The following is a 17,988-nucleotide window of genomic DNA, read 5'->3' as shown; positions in this document are numbered from 1 at the left end:
TAAATAGCTAAGGTTTGACATAATTGGCCCTTCATCTATATATATATATATATATATATATATATATATATATATATATATATATATATATATATATATATATATATATATATATATATATATATATATATATATTATCCTGTTGTTGTCTTTCTTTATTTAAAAAGTTGTCTACTCTTTGCTACACTATATTTCTTCCTTTTTTATTTGTTTTTTTTTCTTCATCCGCCGGTTGCTGACGAATCATTGTAGATTATACGTGTCTTTTTCACTGTCCTTCACTTTCCACGTGGTACTCTCTTGTACTCTCTTCTTTCTTCCGCATTCTTCTTCGCTGAAACTCCGCCGCTTTTGCTTTTCGTTGTACGTTCTTTTCTTCCCCAGGTAATTTCTCTCCGTTAGGCTTCTATATTTTCTTTATGCTACTCTGTTTTTTTTACATTATCGTTTCTGTTTGATGCACCTGTTTTTTATGGCTGTTCCGGCCAAGCTGGCATCTGCAGCTGCATTCCCCATCCCGTTGTTCATTCCGATCGCAACAATGTCTCACAAACCCTGATTTCTTTCAATCACCATCTATTTGAACATTCAATCGTTTACAAGATGGAACAATTCCTACAGACCATCTCTCACCCGATCACAAAGTCTCCAATACTACTTCTCGCGGTCCAACAACACTTACAATCGACTGATTGAGGGGCGAAAAGCATAGCAGATTGAAAAGAGGCAGATCGTCCCTAATCGCTCAAAGCTGTGCCGGTACAGGTTGAGAAGAAGACCTCAAAATTCCCAACTAATGAACCCACAAAATCATCTATTGCTACCACCAGACGAACTTTTCCTGCTTCAAGCTAATCGTTCATTTTTCTGGAAACGAGATGAAGCCTATTAATTCCTACTTCTGGAATTTGTGAAGCTCACTTCTTTTTTCGATCGACTTCCCTGTCTCACTTCCAAACCCTAGGTGGGTTATCTTTTTCTGTTATCCATATCAGCCACCGATCTTTCTGCTTCTTCTTTGACTAAGAATTTAGATACCCTCAAACATTTGTTGCCGCCGTTACCGTCCTTCATGTTCCAGGTTGTCAGATTTAATTTGAAGTCGGGGTTCCAATTTGGTAATTTTCAACATCTTCAAGAAGTCGATTCATTTTATTTATTTTATCTGTTTTTTAATCTTCCTGGCTAGATACTTATTGTCTCAATTCATTGAATTTGAAGCATTCTAATACAGTTTTTTTTTTTTGTCGGTGGGTTCCTCTTCAAGTTCTGATCAAATTCATCGATCATAATTCAACCGCACTCTTCAGACTTACGCTATTGACATCGTCGGTACTTATTTTGGAGTTATGTATCTGATTTATGTTGAAGTCATCGATTTATGATTTATGCTCTATTGACCTAGATTCTTATTATATCGGTATGATTATTTCGGGATTTTATGATGTCAACATGTTGATTTTTATGTTTTCATTTTCTTTTTGCAGCTCGCAGAGCTATTCCCTATGAAAAATTGACCCCCCATCTCCCTCAAACAGTCTTTTGAAAGCAAGAAGCAAGAAATTTTTTATAGATGTATGCTTTTTTTTTTCTCCAGGTATTTGTGTCAGGTTTTCTAAAATTTAACAAGTTTGTTATGTTAATCCTTAAAAGGTTTGTTTTTAGCAGCCAATTTGTTCTCTGGCGTGTTGGATGAGAAAACTATTGTCTAATATTTGGGTGTCAAGATTGCTCCTGTGCTAATTTTCTTAGATTTAGAAGCCGTTTCAACGGAAGGGAGGGTTTGCTATAATGATTTAGGTGGTTGTCTGAGTAACTATGAAGTAGCAAAGAATTATAAGTCCGATGTATTGGCACTTGCAGGAATGCGAAGGTAAATCCATTGATCTAGGTTGTTAGTTCATTTATCACAGGGGTTGTAGATTTTAATTGTTTTTTGAGCTCTTTTAAGGCGTTCATGATGTTGTTTTTTGATTTTGAGTTTTGTATTTAGCCTATATTACCGGTAAGGACTTTGAATATAATAAAAATGCTGCTTTTTTAATTTGTATACATATCTTTTCTAAAACCCAGGTATGTAAAAGGACCGGTGACCCAAACAAGCTTATGTTTTGCATAAGGTGTAATGGTGTGTATCAATGTTACTGTTAGCAACTTCCCCATAAAGGTAAATTATTAGAAACGACCATTTTTTTTTACATTGAACATCACTTTATATGTACCATAGTCATATTTTCTAATTATTAAATTTCCCAGAATATATTAGTAGAAGACAATATTTGTGTCCCCAGCATATAATCTGTTATAGCTACGTTTCCACATTTCCAAGAAATGGTTAAAGTGTCAGTATAAAAATATAAATAATTTTAATAATTCTTGATTTTGAATTATGTATTAAATATCTAAATTTATCAATTTCATTGACATGGAACAATGCAAAACAGCTGAAAGATTGAAATAAAATGGAACAATTGCAATTCTTATGTAATATTTTGTGTATGTATCCAATTTGGTGTTTACTTTTAGTTAGCTCTTTGAAGTTGAAAATTAGCATTCTACTTTCTTAAATATCACATAATAACATTGCACTTACCCTTTTTGTGACATTATTTCAAGTCCAAATTTACATCAAGTACATTGAGAGTTCATTACTTATGATATGTGTACAAGGCAAAACTATGAAAATATCTATTCTTTCTGATGATTTTTGGACGACAAGCACTTGTAATATCAGATCGATGAAGAACAAGTGAATCCTATGAAATACTTTTATGATTTGGTTTCAAATTTATATGTTAATAGTGATGATAGTGGATTGTGAAGTGAAATGGTATCAGTTTCTATCTTTAAGATTTTTTTTTCTTTTTCAGTATGCTTGCAGGAAGGCTTTGGCCGACAGTCAGCGTATTAGGATTTTGATTAGGGGTTAGTTAATTCATGGGTTTGTTTAACTGATTTAGCTTTATCCTTTAGCTTTATCCGAACTGAATACTAATAGTTTGTCAGTGAAATTTTGTAGTGTTTCAAAACGATGGACACCATGCAAGATACAAAGAAAGGGGCTCTTAAAACCGGCGAGTTTTGCAATTTTAACTGTAGTATAGCCATAGGTACCAAATTTGTAGCTCACTCTTATTTTTGTTATACCTTATTTGGGTTAGTAAGCTTCTATTATCTTTAACTTTAAAATATATATTAAGTAAGTTTGTTCCATTTCTACCAAAGCAACCTTGCTTATTCCATTCCATCCAAGTATATAGACTCTAATTTCATTTCTATTCCATTATTTTGAATCATGGAGCATGTTCTTTATCCTTTTAAAACAAATTTATTTTCTACTAACAACTTTTAGGATTGACCAAAATTGCACGGGATATAGGTTTTGTCCCTATGGTATGTTGGTGAAGAGTGAAAATATTTTAGGTAGGTATGATTTTTGGTACTCAAAAGAAAGGAGTGTAGCAATGCATGAGAATATGAATATTGCCATTTTCGAGGTGGATGAAAGGTTATATTTGTAAAGATGAGCAAGTACATTTTGCATTCTTAATTAAATGAAAAAAATACTTGCAATCATTGTGAATCAAATAATGTTGATTTCTTTCTGTTTTTACCCCTTAGGTGAAAATAGTAAAAAGCTTGCAGGGAATTAGTACCGATTGATGAAGGTTTGTATCAAATTCATTACTCCATCATCAGAATATCTTGGGAAAACTCTAAATATTTTAGAGTTACAATTTTACATTTGTAATAACATTGTGATGTGGTTTTCAATTTATCAATTGTCTTACATTAACAGAAAAACTTCATCTTCAAAAACAAACATGCATTATATAAATAAAGAAAAAAAACATTTGCAGCTCTAAAACGCCTCCGTCCATAGCATGGGTTACATTTCTAGTTGATTATTGATTTTTTGGTTTGTGGGTTTGGTTTTGTTATCCCCTTTTAGCTTATGAATTTGATTTTTACTCGTTTATCCTCGTCCTCCTTTAACCCTACTTTTCTTTTCAGTTTTTACAGCCTTCACTTCGTCTTCTCTTCTCCATCTTCCATCACTGTTCCAAGATGTCTTCGTCGTTCCTCCCTCGGTCTTCCATCAGGTAAGTTGTTGGATCATCTCAACTATTCAATACTCGATATATCTATTCTCTTTTTGTTCTCTTAATCTCGATTTTTCTTCTCGACTCTCTGTTCTCCATTTTCTGTTGAATAATGTTTCTCTTGCTCACAATTATTATTATTATTATTATTATTATTATTATTATTATTAATTTTCAGTTTTGACGTTAAACGGTGCCTTTTTGTTTCAATTGACAAATTTTTAATAGATTCCATAAATTAGAGTTGTTTCTGGGTTAATGTTTATGTTGGAGGTTGGAACTTTTCTAATTGGTTTCATAAAAATCTGTGTAGGAGATTAAATCTGCATAGGATTGGAAGAATTGTCTCAATTAGACATAAATAGAAGTTGTTTAATAACCCAAGGGGAGTATGAGAGGCATGAATCCTTGTTAAATTGGGGTTTAATTCAATGTTTCTGAATATAACAAGTCGTTTGCATTCTGATTTGTTGTCTGGGGAAACAATGCATTGCAAAAGCCAAAAGGATTTTGCTCTATCTGTAGAAAATAATGGTAAGATTACACTGCAAGTTTGCTTTGACAAAAGACAGTTATGGTAGTTTTTGACAAACATATGTAAGTCTCATGGTCGTATATATAAAAGTGATTTTTAGTTTAAAATTTCAATAGTTCTCACAAATTAACAACAACTTGGTATTCTACATTACTTTTAGATAGAAGGGTAAAATGGTTGTTTTCTCTTATTCAAATGGTTCATTCAATCCAAAATACATAAATAATTAGCCTTATTTTATCCAATACATTCTCTGGAGACTCATCATTTATCACTCAGCTCTTATGCAATTAGGGACTGATTCTTTATGACTTAATAGGCTTAATAATTAAGCACTTGATCTGGACAGCTAGCTATATATGGTTGTTTCCAGGCACTAACCCACCATTTGTCCTTTTTCCTGAATGATTGGTTTGCTTTTGTGAATTTACAATGACATAAAGAGAGGATCAAAAGATATGACTAGATGAAAAAAGATATGTATAGGAAAAATACAAATTTCCATGACCTGAAAGTCTAATATGGGGCTAGCTATCCATTACAATTGTCCTTTTTTTTTTTTTTTTTTTTTTTTTTAATATAAATTTGTTTTATAGTTTGAATGGTTCTATTTCAAGGAAAATAAGGCTTTTATGCCTTACACAGTGTATAAATCTTTGAACGTTTGATTTGGGGCAGTTTATTTCAATTCGTCTTTTCTAATTTCTTTTATACTTTGGTTCTATTTCAAAGGAAAATAAGGATTTTATGCTCCACACGAATCACAACTCACTAGGTGTGTATAAAGTGTAAACGCAAGAAAGATAATTCTTGTTAAAAATGGTAGGAACCTTTTATATTGATATCTTTTTTTAGAGCATAAAAATAATAAATTTCAGTATTTTTTTTTAAGGTAATATTATTTTTCGAAGAAAAAAAAACAAAAGACCCAAATTTATATATTTTTATGTTGTACAGCTATACATCCATATCGATGTACAAAGTTTTTATTATGATGTTTTCATTGAGGAGTATTGTTAAATTTTTTTATCTATTACGGCATTATTTTTTTTTTAAAAAATAAAAACAAAAATACCATAATATCTTTTTATGACCTATAAATAGACATCTATATGGTTGTTGCTGTAGGATGTGTTTTATAGCGCATTTTATTTCATTGATGAATATGGAATTGATTTTTCATCTTTTTAGTGTTTTATTTTAATAAAAAAAATCCCAGAATTTATTATTTTTTAGCCTTATAAAATGTTTTCATATTGATGAAAAAAAAAGGAAAAAAGAATTATGTTCCTACCGTTCTCACGAGAATTACTGAATCCTTCATTTTCACAGTTTGCAGCACTATATAAAGCTGCATGGAGCATCTTTAAATTTTCATCCATACAAACAAAAAAAATCACCAAGATTTGCATTTACATCATGAGTCCTTGTGTTTTTATAATATTCTCACTTCTCTTCTTCTGTCTTGAGACTACAACTGCCAACCAATTGGCGCGCAGAAGTGGGAGGAGGAGATGATAAGTGTTTTGAGAAGGAGAGAGATGGTCTCCTTCATTTCAAATCTCACATTCAAGACCCTTATATGATCGTCTCTCTACGTGGACAGCTGAACAAGACAACTGCTGTGAATGGAGTGGAGTGACGTGCAACAACCAAAAAGGTGGTCATGTCACAGAGCTTGATCTGATGTCCTGTGGTCTTGTAGGTGAGATTAGCCATTCATTGGTTAACTTAACCTACTTGAACTATCTTGATCTTTCCGGAAATTCTTTTCATGGAACCATTCCCACCTTCATTGGTTCGTTGACTCATTTAAGGTCCCTTCTCCTTGGCGGCAATAATCTTAATGGTACCATTCCCAGGTCCATTGGTTCCTTGACTGAATTATGGTACCTTGACCTTTCATCTAACTCTTTTCATGGAACCATTCCTCCAGAGTTCGGAAACCTCACCAACTTGCAATGGCTTCTCCTTTCATATGCTGGAAGGTGTAGATTTGAGAACCTCGAGTGGTTGTCTAATCTATCTCATTTGGAGGAACTTCACATGGATGGGATTTCATTGGCCAAAACAAATCATTGGGTAGGTGTTATTCTCAGTCTCCGGAAACTCTCTGTTTTAAGTTTATCGGGATGTGAGCTGTCACAGGTCACTTCTTCTTCTTCTTCTTTTGCTGGCGCTGCTGCCTCTTCCTCTTCCTCTTCATCTTCCTCTTCCTCTGCTGCTTCTGCTTTTGCTGCTGCTTCTACTTCTGCTTCTACTTCTTCTGCTTCTGCTGGTGCTACTTCTTCTGCTTCTGCTTCTGAAGCTGAATCTGAAGCATAATAAGAAAGTTTGAATTTGAACTTGAAGAAAGCCCCAATTACTTCGCTTTAACGAGAAAGAACAGAGTGCCAAGGTTCTTCAACGGAAGGTGACTATTTCTTCTGTAACAACCCGAAGTTGTTCATCGCCGAAAACCCCGTTCTACCCGTATAACTCGTCGTATATCGAAACATTCTGATGTCGTTTTTGGGTTAAGTTAATTTAACTTATATATATTTAATTGATGCTAATGAGTGTCCAAACCCCTTAGGAACTCATGAAATTAGCCTAAAATATGTATTTCATAAATATTAGGAACGTCCCCGCCGAGTCTCAGAAACTTAATCGGGTGCGACCAAAAGCCCCGTTTAATGCCGGTATCGGGTAGAATTCCACCGTGTCCAAGTTTTGCGACCTATATAAACGTGTTAAACCTTTCATTTGAAGCTTTTTCTCTCTCTCACTACTCTCTCTCTAACCTCTCTCCTAAATCTAAGTTTAAGGGTCCAAAACTCAATTTTAAGGCCTCAAATCTCTAAGGTACCTTCCTAAACTCATTGTATAGCATATTTGGCCTTCAAATTCGAGATTAAAACATGAATTAAGACCTTGTATATGAGTTTACGGCCCTGGAAGGAGCTTGGGCCGTAAACACATAGTAAAGGGGTTTTTATGCCTTTAAACCCCTCCTAAACAATTTTGGGACTTAGATATGGCTAAATGACTTCATGGAATGGACTTAGAACACTTTAGACATGGATTTTGAGGGATTTGAAGGAGTTTACGGCCAAGGCACATGCTTTGGGCCGTAAACCCCTCAAACATGAGTATAAACTCATTTTCAACATGTTATAAAGTCATATACCTTCACCAAAAGCCTTGGAATAAATCATAGAACCAACTAAAAATGGTTTAAGGGCCTTAAACATATATTTTGAGGGACAAATGAGAGTTTACGGCCAAGGCTTATGCTTGGGCCGTAAACTCCATAATATGGGGAGTAAACTCCTCCAAAGGTGTTAGAAAGCCACTTTAACACCCCTAAAGCCTTAGAATAATTTTTAGAAGTGTATACAAACAAGTTTTTTGGCCTTAAAACATAATGAATCACACTCTAGGAGAGTTTACGGCCATGAGGGGGGTCTCATGGGCCGTAAACTCCAAAAACACCTCAAAAGTTCCATAAAAATTCATGTAAGGCCTTGGAACAATTTTAGCAATCACATGTGATTTGTTTGGAATCATTAACACAATTATTCATGGGTATATAGGAGTTTACGGCCATGAGTCCCATGCTAGGCCGTAAACTCCCTTAAGTATGTCCATTTGGTGTTTAAAATTTATTCCAAGCCCTTAAACCAAACCTAGAAATTTTCCCCTTAAGTGTCAATAGCCATTTTGCCCACAAATGACCCCACCATGAGTTTACTGCCGTAAACTCATGGGGAGTGGGTGTTATTGGCTGAAAACTCTTGTATGAGTTTACTCTTGAAGAGTAAACTCCATTTCCCGGTCATTCAAGTCCTTAAACGCCACCCGAGTCCTTCCACACACTTGTAATGGGGTGTATCCGCGACTAAAAGTGTTTGTCCCTAACAATTAAATAATCTAAGTCCTAATTAGATACAAATGTGTATCTTTTCATTATACATAGGAATATCGTACGTTTGCAAGCCCCGATCCAACGTTTAGCATCCTAAATCGTCATGTTTCTCGTCCGGTGAGTTCATACCCCTACGCTTTTTCCGTGTTTTTCAATGTTTTCAGGGGGGAATACAAGCAAACTATAAGTGTTTTCGAATTATAACATTGATATGTTTCAAATAATATCTGGCAAACTTATAAACATTTTTACCCTTTATGTATTATGCTGAGCATAAGGGATGATTTATCAAGTACAACTAAATGGATTTTAGTTAAGAAAATAATCAAACTAATCAAATTATTATAGGAATAATTTGGGGTTCTTTAGTGTTCGTTTTATCATGTACTGATATGTATATAAAGTTATTAGATAAACTATGTCTGATTCAGTTTATCTCCGTATCATTTGAATGTATTGTCAGATAGTTTCATAGTATGTACCTATATTCACTGTATTATGTTTCATAATCTTTTGTATGTTTGATATCGTATGAGAACCCTGTTAATAGTTTAGTACTAGTTTGTGAGTTAGTCACTACCCTTTATGGATGATCAGTAAATCCTCCCCGGAAGTGTAACCAGAGTCTCCTGGAGGGAGAGCGAGGAATTTGTGAATAGATCTATTCGGGACTGACAATCCCAAACCTTAACTGCTAGCTACAGTTAGGCGGGCACGCCTGGGGTGACAAATTCTGGATATCGTCCGACGTCTGACAAGCGTCAAGGAGGTCTTGTTGTTGTATCAGCATGGTTACCCGACTCACAATACGTATTAATATAAGTTTATTCACGGCCTTGGTTTTTGATTTGATTTTATATCAATCTTCTATCTTTAGATCTTATATCTAGTTCGGGATGGTAATCCCATGGTTTTTAGTCTACAGGGTTCATATCTATTGCAGGATGTTATTCCTATGGTTAGAATCTATATCTAGTTCGGGATAGTGATCCCATGGTTTTATTAAAAAATCTTATATCTAATTCGGGATAGTGATCCCATGGTTTTATCAAACTATCATATATCTAGTTCGGGATAGTAATCCCATGGTTTCTAACAAACTATTTTGTATCTAGTCCGGGATGGTATTCCCATGGTTTTCAATCTATATTTTCAAGTATATCAAACTATCTTGTATCTAGTCCGGGATGATAGTCCCATGGTATTAAATCTATATGTAGTATGGGATGTTAGTCCCAAGGTTTTCAAACTACTTTCTATCTACAGTTCGTGTATATTAAAGTATTTCATATCTAATTCGGGATAGTAATCCTATGATTCTCAATATATAGTTTTGTGTATTAAACTATACTCTGTGTTATTCAATCGGTCTTGCATTTAGGAAAATATGGGATTTTCCTGGGGTATCGTATAACGCGTAATTGAACTGTAATGAAAGATAACTAAACTGTTTAACATAAGAAAATATGAGATTTTCTTGGATAACAAACCTTTTCGGAAAAACTAAAGGAAACTGGTACATTTTCACAAAACAAAACTGCTTATGAACTCACCAGCTTTATGCTGATTTTCAAACTGCTTGTATTCTCAGGTCCAAGTTAGACAGGTACCCGGCGATATCTTTTGGTGAAGACAGAGTGCTCAGAAGACTCGTCTCAACTTTTGTTCATATGATATATGTATAAAACTTGTACAATTTACTTTTGAAACAAATGTAAACTTTCAAATATATGTAATGTAATGGTTGTTTACTGTGATTACTATGTACATTGGATTTGATACTCAACGTGGAGTCAACCCCGGAAATGTTTCCGCCTTTGGTTTTCGGGGTGTGACATCTTCATTGTTTCATTCCTTGTCTTGAGTTATGTTTTTCGTATCTACACACACTTTTGTCCTTCCCTGTAATCAAGGGTGTAAGCTCTAATTTATATCACTCACTAAACAAATTACAAGAAACATGATAGTGATCTTATTCATCTTCATTTATAAAGGTATAAGTTTTGCTTATTTTGTTGTTAAGCTATACGGCTAATGGCTCTGTTGTGTTTGTAATTGATGTAGGAGATTAAATCTGTGTAGGAGATTAAATCTGCATAGGATTGGAAGAATTGTCTCAATTAGACATAAATAGAAGTTGTTTAATAACCCAAGGGGAGTATGAGAGGCATGAATCCTTGTTAAATTGGGGTTTAATTCAATGTTTCTGAATATAACAAGTCGTTTGCATTCTGATTTGTTGTCTGGGGAAACAATGCATTGCAAAAGCCAAAAGGATTTTGCTCTATCTGTAGAAAATAATGGTAAGATTACACTGCAAGTTTGCTTTGACAAAAGACAGTTATGGTAGTTTTTGACAAACATATGTAAGTCTCATGGTCGTATATATAAAAGTGATTTTTAGTTTAAAATTTCAATAGTTCTCACAAATTAACAACAACTTGGTATTCTACATTACTTTTAGATAGAAGGGTAAAATGGTTGTTTTCTCTTATTCAAATGGTTCATTCAATCCAAAATACATAAATAATTAGCCTTATTTTATCCAATACATTCTCTGGAGACTCATCATTTATCACTCAGCTCTTATGCAATTAGGGACTGATTCTTTATGACTTAATAGGCTTAATAATTAAGCACTTGATCTGGACAGCTAGCTATATATGGTTGTTTCCAGGCACTAACCCACCATTTGTCCTTTTTCCTGAATGATTGGTTTGCTTTTGTGGATTTACAATGACATAAAGTGAGGATCGAAAGATATGATAAGATGAAAAAAGATATGTATAGGAAAAATACAAATTTCCAAAACTTGAAAGTCCTTGAAAGTCTTATATGGGGCTAGCTATCCATTACAATTGTCCTTTTTTTTTTTAAATTTGTTTTATAGTTTGAATGGTTCTATTTCAAGGAAAATAAGGCTTTTATGCCTTACAGAGTGTATAAATCTTTGAACGTTTGATTTGGGGCAGTTTATTTCAATTCTTCTTTTCTAATTTCTTTCATAGTGTGGTTCTATTTCAAAGGAAAATAAGGATTTTATGCTCCACACGAATCACAACTCACTAGGTGTGTGTAAAGTGTAAACGCAAGAAAGATAATTCTTGTTAAAATGGTAGGAACATTTTATATTGATATCTTTTCTTAGAGTATAAAAATAATAAATTTCAGTATATATATTTTTTTGAAAAGAATATAGTTGCAAAAATGAGAAATAATAAACCATTTGTTGATGAATATGCCTAATCACTGTTATCTTTTATTTTTTAAGGTTATATTACTTTTCTGGAAAAAAAAAACAAAAGACCCAAATTTATATATTTTTATGTTGTACAAATAAACATCCATGTCGATATGCAAAGTCTCTATTATGATGTTTTTATTGATGGGTGTTGTTATTTTGTTTTTATTTATTAGGGCATTATTTTTTTTTCAAAAAATAAAAACAAATATACCAAAATATCTTTTTATGATGTAAAAATAGACATCTATATGGATGTTGCTATAAGAAGTGTTTTATAGCACTTTATTTCATTGAAGAATATGGTGTTGATTTTTCATTTTTTAGTGTTTTATTTTATTAAAAAAATTCCAGAGTTTATTATTTTTTAGTGTTTTATTTTATTGAAAAATCTATACATATGAGAAAATATTTCAAAATACAATGTTTTATTAAAAAATAAATAGTTTTTTTTTCCTAAAACACACACATACACAGGCCGCTGAACACTACCCCATGTATGTACTTTCATCTTCATCTTTTGCTAGTAATGTCACTTGTTAAGTAATTGTTTTGGTCACAGCTTTACCTATTAATTACATATCAAACCACTCTATTAGAATTAGACGAATAAAATACAAACATCATCTTCATATAATAAGCCTCTTAAACAAAAAATAAAGTATATGTTTTGATATAACTAACAGCAGTGCATCCAAGTTTCTTTAGCCGCTGATGGTTACCTGATTTGTTTAGGTTCTGGTGCAGATAACACACAGCCAGAGACACATACACACGTAGAGTGTGTATGATACTTATAGTCACGCAGCCTAAAAGAGGTTGATCGACATTTGAAGATGGATAAAGATGAAAAAAGGAATAAAGCCTAAAAGAGTGAAACAAAGCCTTGGTATCTAAAAAAAATTATCAGCAAAAACAAAATATGGAAGAGAAAAGGAAGAAGATGATGGTGCTGTCTAGATTTGCTCTAAGCATCTGTTCAAACAAATAAAAAAACTCTACAGAGAAGAAAATATGTCAGTTGTGCTTTTTCAAGAAGAATCAAATAAAAGAAATAGATCAACATTTGAAGATGGATAAAGATCATGAGTTCAAGAACGAAAACCAATTTCTGATATCATAGGTAAACAATTAGAGACATCTATCTTTGATGGCTCTTGGATTTAAAAGTTGATCAATATTTTTTCCCTAAATCGATTGTCCAATGATGAAAGTTTGGATGTTGCGATGAAGTATTTTGAAAAAGATGTTCTCAAATGGTATCAATGGGAGCGCAACAGAAGACTGATATGTAGTTGGGCAGAATTAAAACAAATGATCTTGAATCGATTTTGAAAAACAATAAGAAAAATGAAACAGTGAGGTCAGAAGAAAAATGAAGAATTAGAAATTAAGATAAAACACATGAAACAGATTTATTCTTAGCAATCAAATTCTTGAATCAATGTTCACTTCTTTCAGACATTTCATCAAACAATTGGAAGGCGGACCGACCATATAAAGATAATTCTTTCTTTTCATTCAAATGACACCGACTAGAGATACTAACCTGCAATGGTGTTCAAGAATAAAAGGAAAGAAATAGAGAAATTGGGCTACAAAACAATGCTGATGAAGTCGTGGATGGTTTCTAATCCGAAATCGAGTGCATCAGAAGATCTTGCTGCCGAAAGTTTATGGTAGCCAAAAAAAAAAAAAAAAATTGACCAAAAGCATTGTGGGTGAAGAAGATGGGAAACTAGTTGATTCAGGGGACGGGGTGGCTAATTTAGTTGAAAAAACAGAATTCATGCTCAACGTACAAGTAATTAAGCCTAATAATCCTTATATCAATTTTAGCTCTTCTAGTGACGTTGAAGTTGAAGAGAGGGAGACATGTTTGACCATGCTTCTTAGGGAAGTTAGAAATTTAGAAGAGGTTAAAACGGTAATATCACATGGGTGGTCAACAATTCTTGAAAAAAATGTTGCATCAACATTGTTGATGGTTTAAAGGAATTTTATAACTTCAAAACAAGACAATATATGTTATATATGTTATGTATTGGTGTATCTTTTTCATTTGGTAAAAAGTTTAGTAAGCTTTTTTTTTTAGTTTAATATTTATTTTTACATGCAAAATTTTATTCTGTTCAACTGCTAAAACAAACCGAATAAATTGGACCTTATATAGTTTGGTTATGATTAATTTTAAGATATCACAAATGCATTAGTCTCTTTTAGCAACCAGACAAAATTTGAATACCTTAATAAGAGATGTTAAGCATTAGGGAATAAAAATTTGAATATGAGGCTCAAATATAATTGAAAGTCAAAATAGTAATTGTATAAAATTGTTCAATATTTAGGTTGAGTTTCACTCGCTAACTTATTTTTCCATCTTTTTTAGCTGTAATGTTTGACAAAACAGTAGCTTATAAGCTAGTTTTTTTTGAAAAAGTATTTAAACTAGTTTATTAAAAAAAAAAAATTTTAATTTTTTTTAAATATATCCTTAACTAATTATAAAATAAAATATTTTTTAAATGACCTTTCATATCGTTTCATATATTTCAGCTAACTTATCAGCTACTTTTCACAACCATCGCTTTTTATATAACTATCAACTGGTTTTTCAGCTAACAGCTAGATTTTCAACTAATACGCCCAATATAGCCTTAGACTTCTACATCTTAAAAATATAATAATTACTATAAATATGAGACAAGTAGAACAATTTAGCGACAAAACCTACAGATTGTACAAACCGGATCGACGATTTGTATAACTTACTCTTGAAAAAATGTTGAACGCCTATATACCTCAAAATTGAAGCTTACATGATTCAAAATTGAAGACCTATATACCTTAATAATATATCGAAGGCCTATATACCTTAAAAATATAATTAATTTTTAAGGCTTATATACCTTAAAAAAGTGTATAACTTACTCTTGAAAAAAATATTGAAGGCCTATATACCTTAAAAATATAATTAATTTTCTTTTATTGAAGGCCTATATACATCAAAATTGAAGCTTACATGTTTCGAAGGGATCATACATGAGTAGCATGTATTAGATTACATGAGTGTAACATCCCGAAATAGCGAGAGTAGAGTTGAAGGGCCAAAAGTGTTAATTGGGAAAGAGTGACTCGGCGAGTCCATGGCTGGACTCGGCGAGTAGAGTCGCGACTTGACCGCGTGTTAAGTAGCCGACTCGGCGAGTCGATGAGATAGACTCGGCGAGTAGGCGCTGGGTGGAGAAAACCCTAATTCTCGGGGTTGAGCCCTATATAAGGAACATTATGTTCCTTCCCCAGCCTCTTTGCTTCCCTCTTGAGTTCCAGAAACCCTAAATCGCAGAGGAGCTCCATTGTTGAGTGGATTGAAGCTTGGGAAGTAATCATTGAAGGAATTTTGTGGGAATTGAAGGCTTGGGGCAAGGGGCTTTGCTTGGAATCAACTTCATTGCAGTTGGGGGCGTCCATTGGAGGTAATATCTCGTTCTTGGTCTGATTGTATGTTGTTTCTTCATTTTGGGGTTTGTGGGATCTTGCCTATGGATGTAATTGGAAGTCTAGAGGGTAGATCTGAGGTTGCTACCTCAGATCTGGAGTAGAGGAGAATCAGAGAGCATGAAAGTCCCTGTGTTGGATTGTTTAGTGAAGCTTGCAAGTCCCAAACCCTAGTTATGAGTGATTATGGCCTAGATCTCTATGGATTCACGTAAAGTTTGCCACTTTACGTGATGGATGAGTTGTAGGAGGTTGGATCTATGTTTTGGATCAATTGCATGGTCTGGGATGCTTCTGTATGGATTCAGATCGGTGGTACTCGGCGAGTCACATGGGTGAACTCGACGAGTTGCTTGAAGATGAGCTGGGACTCGACGAGTTGGAAGAACAACTCGGCGAGTCGGATGAAGATGGCTTGGAACTCGGCGAGTTGTATGAACAACTCGGCGAGTAGGTTGAAGATAGCCATAGACTCGGCGAGTCTGTTCTTAGACTCGGCGAGTCTTGTCGAAGAGTCCCGATATTCTCTGGTTGAGTCGAGAATCGGTGAGTCAAGGGATGACTCGGTGAGTTGAGGGCGAGTGGACTCAGAGTTGTTGAACTCGGCGAGTCTCGGGGTGACTCGGCGAGTTAGATCGCGGATTGAGTGAAGTTCTGAGTATGGGGACTCGGCGAGTCATCGGGTTGACTCGACGAGTAGGGTCAGTCAGGGGTTGACTTTGACCTTGTCTTTGACCAAGGGTTGACCAGTGGTTCCAGGGGTATTTTGGTAATTGATTGATTATTGTTTGAGTTCAGTGCATTGGTGGCTGTCCAGAGGTGGAGATCGTATCAGTGATCGGAGCAGCTTGAGCTATCTGTTCAGTCGGCAGTTTCGAGGTGAGTTATCCTCACTATATCGCTAGGGTTTATGGCACCAAGGCCAACCTTTTTATCGGATGGAAATCCGAGTAGTTGTCCGTTATATGTTGCAGGCCGGAAGGCATTATTTGTTGTGGGCCGGAAGGCATTATTTGTTGTGGGCCGGAAGGCATTGCTGTGTGGACCGGAAGGTCATGGCCTGGAAAGGCGTATGTATGCATTTAGTATGTTGACTGATTCGTAGGGTAATGTTATGCTAGTGACCGGCTAGACCGGTATCTTGTTTAGAGTAATGCTATGATATGTGATCTGTTGATCGATTGCTAACTGTGAACTGCTATATGATTATGTGTTATGATTGCTAGATCTGGGGTGTGACCCGATATGTAGGGTCGTTCTATGATTTGTTATGTTATGTATGCATTTTATGCTATGGGCCGGAAGGCAATATGTTATGGGCCGGAAGGTAATATGTTATGGGCCGGAAGGCAATATGTTTGGACCGGAAGGTCGTGGCCTGGAAGGGCGTATATGTGGTTGGTATATTGGGGGTATCTCACTAAGCTTTCGGGTTTACAGTTGTGGTTTTATGTTTTCAGGTTTTCAGGAGTCTGTGGCAAGGCAAAGGCGTGATCGTACCGTTCCTCGCGTTGGTGTTTTATGATATGAACCTGGGAAAATACTCTGTTAAATAATGTATTGAAAACCTTTTTGTAACAACGTTATTAAAATGGGTGGTTTTTTAAAAGTTTTAATTGTTTTGAAATTTTGGTCGTTACAAGTTGGTATCAGAGCCAGGTTTGAGTGAATTGGGGGAACATTCGTGTGACTCCAGTCTCAAATCGAGGAGGATTTTAAAAAGAGAAAATTAAAATGGTTTTCAAATTAAGTAAAGGGAGGACGCGGAGGTACGATCAGCCGGAGCCAGTAAGTAACCCCAAGATACCATACATGATATTTGTTTTATTGAGCTTGATAGAACAGCATGCTAGAGTTAGGCTAGGGATCTTCAGGAATTCATGATAATGTTGCCTGATTTGTGATGCCTGTAGCCTAGGGTCCCTTATGGGAGATTCTCAGTGTTCCTCTAGTGGTGAGGGTTGATAGTCGTTATGCATGTTCTCTAGAGTATTGTGGTAGTACTTCATACAAATATGGGTAGGTGTGGAAGGTAGTATGGGCCCGTACTACTGAAAGCACAGGACCCATACGCGTATCAGGGAAACCATAATCTCTAGGGTTGGGTTGCGAGAGTTGGATCCCAGGATTGTGGGAAGTGTCTGAGATCTGGTATGGTGTCTTCGGTATGGAGATTTCGAGGCATGATGATAGTGGATCCGGATCAGGATCGGGAGCTGGAGAGCGAGTTCCGGGTGGATCGGTGCCGTCTGAGGTTATCGATCAGATGAGCACGAGTGAGTTGGAGGCGAGGATTCGCGAGATCCTACGTGATGAGGTTGCTGCATTGTTCCGGGCTGAGTTGCCGGAATTGTTCGGGTCGATTAAGACCGCCATGGTTGAGTATTTCGACGAGCGCTATGCGGCTCTCGCAGAGACGGCTGCCGCGGCGGCTACAGCGGCTGTAGCAGCGGCAAGGGGAGGAGCTAGTCGGGGTTTTCAGTATCGAGACTTCTATTATATGAAGCCTCCCACATTCGATGGAGTTCAGGACCCGATTGTTGCTATGAGATGGTTATCAGACGTGGAGGGGTGTTTCTTCACGTGTTTATGCCCTGCTGATCAGAGGGTGAGGTGTGCTCTGATCCTGTTGAGGCTCGGGGCGAAGGGTTGGTGGAGAATGACCACGGGGTCATATTCAGATGTGCAGAGGGTTGCAGTTTCA

The 17,988-nt window shown here is 35.3% G+C and overlaps 1 long non-coding RNA gene across 7 annotated transcripts; it reads left to right on the top strand.

Moving 5' to 3' along the window:
• The first annotated feature begins 223 nt into the window (after positions 1-223).
• On the top strand, positions 224-10,302 carry LOC111903316 (uncharacterized). 7 transcript variants are annotated; one of them, XR_002854107.3, is made up of 11 exons: positions 224-1,118; positions 1,268-1,332; positions 1,488-1,575; positions 1,669-1,873; positions 2,074-2,167; positions 2,871-2,925; positions 3,020-3,110; positions 3,622-3,668; positions 4,015-4,103; positions 4,417-4,637; positions 10,137-10,302. It is a non-coding gene; the product is annotated as an uncharacterized LOC111903316 (long non-coding RNA). The 7 variants fall into 7 exon arrangements; XR_002854109.3 differs by having other exon boundaries at positions 1,488-1,597; XR_002854106.3 differs by having other exon boundaries at positions 1,268-1,346.
• The last annotated feature ends 7,686 nt before the right edge of the window (positions 10,303-17,988 follow it).

This window comes from Lactuca sativa, chromosome 6, assembly GCF_002870075.4.
Source record: "Lactuca sativa cultivar Salinas chromosome 6, Lsat_Salinas_v11, whole genome shotgun sequence".
NCBI classification, from domain to species: domain Eukaryota; kingdom Viridiplantae; phylum Streptophyta; class Magnoliopsida; order Asterales; family Asteraceae; genus Lactuca; species Lactuca sativa.
This window is presented reverse-complemented; position numbering and strand designations above follow the sequence as displayed.